Raw genomic sequence first — 6,377 nt, forward strand, 5'->3', positions numbered from 1 at the left:
GTCGGGAACCCACCGCGGTGCACTGGGAGAAAGTTTCACATGCCTGCAGTGTCTTAGTCAACAATACATTGTAGTCTACGTTGCAATGTAATGAACTTATTGATGATTTTATAAAAGTATTTTCATATGTTAGCTTGAATTGAAATTTAAAATTCAAAAGTCAAGTATTTTTCCGGCTCAAAATAAAGTCGAATTTGCTCCACAGGTCATAATCGCTTATATATAAAGTTTCAAGCAGACCAAAAATTGACAGAATAGGTTGGTAGAGACCGTTTCGCACACAGATAGACAATTGTTCGCCGAATGAGGTGAATATTATTTATATCACTCCCACGACAGAAAGATGCAACACAAGATCGGGAAAGTGGGATCTAATAAACCAGCGACCTAGAAGAGCACTCTATAAAAAATTTTTAGGCAGCCTCGTCGGCATTCCCCAGTAGTATACGTTTTGTAACAGCGTGGGAGCAGCTTCAACCAGTACGGAAAATGTAAAAGTAGAATTAAAATCAAATTTTCTCATTTTTTTTAAGGTTTAAAAGTTTGCAGAAAAAGAAAACTATTTATTTATTCATTTATTTGCGGACTGCTATTCTCATCCGCATAGTTGCTGTTTCACGATGTTTCGGCCAACTATTCTTCTGGCCTTCGTCAGGTGGTTAACTGCGATGGGATAGGAATGCTGAGTTTCTTAACTGTATCCTCAGTAATTACTGCCTTCCATGGTTGTTGTCGTCTCACCACTTTTTGGGCCAATAATTACTGAGAATACAGTTAAGAGACTCAGCATTCCTATCCCATCGCGGTTAACCACCTGACGAAGTCCAGGGGGATAGTTGGCCGAAACGTCGTGAAACATCAACTATGGAGATGAGGATAATAGTCCGTAAATAAATAAATAAATAAATATGCAAATTACTCATCGCAAAGGATTCCAATAAAATAAAACTATTATTACTATTATTACTATTATTATTATTACTATTATTACTATTATTATTATTATGTACTCACTAGGAATTCTCACACAGGTCATCATCATAGATTTCCCACTGATAATAACCGATGGCGTCCCCTGCAGTCTGAGTGACAATAGGTTTCTTCAGATTTCCAGTACTCTCCACCTCTTTCGATAACCTTTACAAATTACTTTACGTCATCGCAACAGTCGCTTACTATTGATTCCTCGCTGGCAACGATCGTTGCTCTTCGCTCAGATTTTGGAAGCAATAAACACCCCAAGGTTCCAGTCGTCTGTGTACTGTTTAAGTGGAGGTCTAATTAGTGCTCTCTCTTTCTGTGTCTCTCTCTGTCTCTCTCTGTCTCTCTCTCTCTATCCCTCTCTCTCTTCGCCCTTTCGATCTTCCTTTATCCTTCATAGTTATTTTATGTATTATCAGCTGAAACAGATGTGTTTTTTATTTATATATTATTATATTTTTTTATTCATTCATGCATTTTATTTTTTTTTTAATATATATTTATAATGAGATGTCTTGTAGTTTCAGTTGGGGTGTTTCATTTCTGTTGTAATCTCCTTGAGGCTAGTCATTGTTTATGTGGGCTGGTTGCCGCATTCGGGGATTTTCCTTAATATTTCAGCTGTTTTTTATCATTGATGTTTGACGTAGACTCTTTGTCATCCCTTTGATTCCAGTTTCTCCTAGTCTTTTTCTATGTATATTATTATTTACTCACTAGGAGTAATCACACAGGCTATCATAAAAGATCTCTCTTTGAGAACAACTTGTGATGTTCTCTGGAGTCCAAGTGACAAGTCTCCCCAGATTCCCAGTACTCTCCACCTCTTTCAATAACATTTGCAAAAGAATTTGCGTTATCGCAACAGTCGCTTACCATTGATTTCTTGATGGCAGCGACCTTTGGTCTTTACTGGAATTTGGGTGGTAATAAGCCACTTCAAAATGGCGGAGGTCTGGTTAGTGCTTTCTCTCCTCGGTCTTTCCATCCTCCTTGACCTTTCTCACTTATTTGGCGTGACAGTTTATGGTGACACAAACAGATACATACACACACACAAAAGGGGGCGGAAGGCAGGGTCGCAATGGGGTTACGTTTATTATTATTGTCTTACAAGGAGCTTTCACGCAGGTCATAAAAGATTTCTCCTTGAGAACAACCTGTGGTGTTCCCTGGAAGCTGAGTGACAACAGGTCTGCTCCGACGTCCAGTACTCTCCACCTCTTTCGATAACATTTGCAAATGAATTTGCATTATCACAACAGCCGCTTACCATTGATTTCTCGCTAGCAGCGACCATTGATCTCCACTGAAGTTTGAGTGGCAATAAGCCTCCCCAAGGTACCAGTTCCCTTGGCATTTGTCCAGCGGAGGTCTGGTCAGCACTCTGTCTCCTCAGTCTTTCCATCCTCCTTGAGCCTTCTCGACTTTTTTTGGGGGGGGGCGGTGATTGAGTAATCGGAATGGGGATTGAGAACTTACAGCTTCAGTGCCCTTGGTTTCATGTAATGTTTCGTGTTTTCACTTTGCAGTAGCTCGTCTGGCCCGCGCATGTGACTCTTTATTATTATTATTATTATTATTATTATTATTATTATTATTATTAAATAATTGCATTATTGGATGCATAACGAACAACTATCATTGGAATGGAAATGTACAAACTTATTAAATGGTTGATAACGAGAAAAGTTTTGTATTTACTGTGCATAATCGACGAATAGGATTTATTACCTTATCGTACTTTCGTGAAGTGACCAAATATTGTAAAAATCTGAGAAATCTACGTATCAAGTGTTGTTGCATGGATAAAATTGCGTGCACTAATTGAACTCAATTTAATGCTAAATAATGTAGAGAGTTTTGCCAGTTCACTTTGTCATGTGACAACCCATCCGTTCCGCCCAAGATCGAAGGCCAAACAAAACGCTTCGTGTATACGTTTTTAAGTAAGTCAGAAGGAGGGTGAAACTGAAGATAAATTGTTACGGTTTTTCAGAGTGTATCGGATAACCCTCAAAGCCGAGTACAATTTTTGGGGAATGTCACCAACTGACTTTATATTCGCAAGAAATATTAGATCGGCATTCGATAAAATAATATGTAACACAATCCAAAGGTTTGAAAAATAGAACGCCGATACAACAAAATCTGTTAAGCTCAGCGAAAAAAAAAACACCCATCTATTTAAAGATTATAAAACTGTGGAAAAAAAATAGCTGGAGAGAAACGAATTGAAATAATAGTGTATATCATTTGATTTCCGGAATGTGTTGTTTAAAGACACTCTAATCAGTTTTAAAAAAACTGTTATTCTTCTGAATTTAATTATTTAAAATATGAAGGTAATCTATTATATAAAGGGCAACTGTCTTTATGTATGTATGTATGTATGTATGTATGTATGTATGTATGTATGTATGTATGTATGTATGTATGTGTGTATGTATCTATCTATCTATCTATGGGCGAATGAACCCTTTTTCGGGGTCAACGGCCAACTAGCACCGTGTATATTTGTGTATATATATGTATATATATATATATGTGTGTGTGTGTGTGTGTGTGTGTGTGTGTGTGTGTGTGTGTGTGTGTGTGTGTGTGTGTGTGTGTTGAGGTGGAGAGGGCTCCCGTGAGCCGTGGTGAAGGCAACCTTTCTAGGAGAAACAAATCTCTGATTTCAAAAAATAATAAAGCGGGAGACCAGTACCCGCATTAAGTTGGTCTGCAGTTTAACTTGTTGCTGGCTATCTTGCTTTTGCTTGTTCTGGATCTTAACAATTTGAACCGAGAGAGAGACTTAGCTGTCGTACAAAGCTAAAACTCTGTAACATACTCTTTGTATAGATACTCCCTCAGGCATTTGGGCTCATGAACATTAAGTGTCTGAGGGAGTGGCACTCGTCTGACAAGACATTGCAATTATCATATATGTATGTATGTATGTATGTATGTATGTATGTGTGTATGTATGTGTTTGTATATCCAGCTAAAACATTAAAAATATGAAACGGATCACCATTAAGTTAGTATCGTCTGAAAGAGCATGGATCCGGACGTATAATATCTAAACAAAAAAAAAACACTTAAATCTTCATTCTGTGAGGGACATCTGGACCAGTATTTGTTTAATATAAAGATGTTACACATAATTTCACTTCTATTTAATTTTATATAGCCCCGAGCAACGCTGGGTATCCCTGCTAGCCTATGTTTAAAGTACCAATGAAAGAATGAGGAAGGAAGGGGTTATTGAGAAGCAAAAGTTGTTAAAAGTTCATCATCAACCATTTACCTTCCTCATCTTCTACACAAACATTAGCATTACGGATTTTATGAAACAAAATTCATACTGTGTTTCTGAATTTCGAAATAAGAATTGATAAATCGTATTACTTGTATTATTCGGAATACTATTCTACCTTTAGTGCTACTTTCACAACGTTTTACGGCCGATGTAACCTCTGACATTATTCATGTTTTTGTCGAACTCGGGAATCTTCCTGTCGAACTCGGGAATCTTTCTGTTGAACTCGGGGATCGGCACAGAACTTCGAAAGGAAACCTGTATATAAACCACGGCAAATAGCATGCTTTAAATAACACAGCGCAGACGGCTATGTTCATATATCGAGCCGTGAGCGAAATGACGTCACGGTAAGGAAAATGAGCTAAAAAAGAGATCGCGTTCAAGAAGACGATCACGTTAGAAATGTGACCAACGTTCGAGAGTACGTTCGGGAAAACGATCACGTAAGAGACGGCACAGCTGTAAGGAGAAGTCATGCGTGGCGGGAGAATGAGGAAATAAATGTTACAAAAAAAAAACGAGTTGAATTTTATTTTCATTCTTTTTTTCTACTTTGCGACCGAGGCTACAACGTGTTAGGTAACGTTACATTTCGTTCCGTCAGCCATGACCGAGTAGAGGTTTGCAAAGACCCATAGCGTAACGGATAAAGCATTTGTTTAAATGTTTCTTTAAGTAACACTCTTCTGGAGGTTGAAGGTCCAATCCTCGTTGCAGGCGATAATGAGAATACAATTACGACTTACTAAAGACTATTACCCGTTCATAACTAACGAGATGATAGTACGCTACCTCCGTTGATTAAATAAAGGATTATGTTCGAAATTCCGCGCAGATTCCCGAGTTCGATAACAAAAATTCCCTAGTTCGATAAGATACACCTGAAGAAGATCGGAGGATGCGTCGAGCGAAACGTTGGGAAAATAACACTCAATATGAATATAACATTGTCCGGAAACCAGCACACGTTGTGTTCAGTTTCAATCGCAAAAGAATACCAAGACGAAGAATAGGAAATAACTCCAACTCGCTTGTTCTCTGTAACAACAATATTTATTTTCTCGTTCTCTCTTTACCGCTGTGAGATCCCTCCCGTGATCGTCTTCTCCAGCGTCCTTCACGCCTCGCAAGTAATCTCGAACGTTATCCACGTCTCTCACGTAATCGTTCTTTCTTTTTTATTTTCCAGGAGACGTCATTTCGCATGCATTTACATCCGCGCTGTGTTACATGAGAAACATAGTCCGAATATAACAATACGATAATTCGTACGGTCTGATCACTTACTAGTGACTCTTCTTCCTCTGCTCTTGATCATTAGTAAACCCTTTTTACCTTTCTCTGTCGATAATGGAGGCCGTTTAGTATTTATTATGACCAGGTTTGGATTCGTGCAAGAAAACAAATGTGTTCATATGCCTGCTTTATTCATATCCACTACTAAAAATACTTCAAAACTGTATTCTGAAACAAATTACAGGAAATGTATTAAAGTTGTCCTTAATTAGTAAGCATGTAGGAATTTGTATAAAACACTTAATGCAATTACGTAGTATATAAATATCCAACGAAACGGACATACAAATCTTTGAAAACGGAAACTAAATGGTTTCAACACGGACTCGTGCGGAAAATGTCTTAATATTCAAAATTACACAAGAATGTGAGAACAATGTATAGAAATTAAGAAAAGAATAGACATTTGTCGGCCATCCTTGTAACCCCTTCCTCCCTTATTAGGCTTTTGACGATCTTATAATTTGTCTAACTTGTTTAGAATTCAGTAGATTAAGTGCTGGTGATGTATTTCTTTTTCAGGCATGTTTGTATTGAAGTGAGTCTATCTCGTTTTATTATGATTAGGCCATTGCATCAAGTGGTTTTGTGCTTTGTTTAGGTAGATAAAAAAATGAACAGACAGATAGGCAAATTGAGCACAATAAACATGAGTTTTCTACCCGTGCTAACACTACTACTAAAATAATGTAGAAACGATTAGTCACAACTAACGAATCTACTTTTTTTTTCATCCTCGTTATAAAAAAAAAAGTTTCAAAATTGTATTCTAAAAGAAATGACAGGAAAT

Source organism: Euprymna scolopes, chromosome 4 (genome assembly GCF_053919585.1).
Source record: "Euprymna scolopes isolate OS-2025 chromosome 4, ASM5391958v1, whole genome shotgun sequence".
NCBI classification, from domain to species: Eukaryota; Metazoa; Mollusca; class Cephalopoda; order Sepiida; family Sepiolidae; genus Euprymna; species Euprymna scolopes.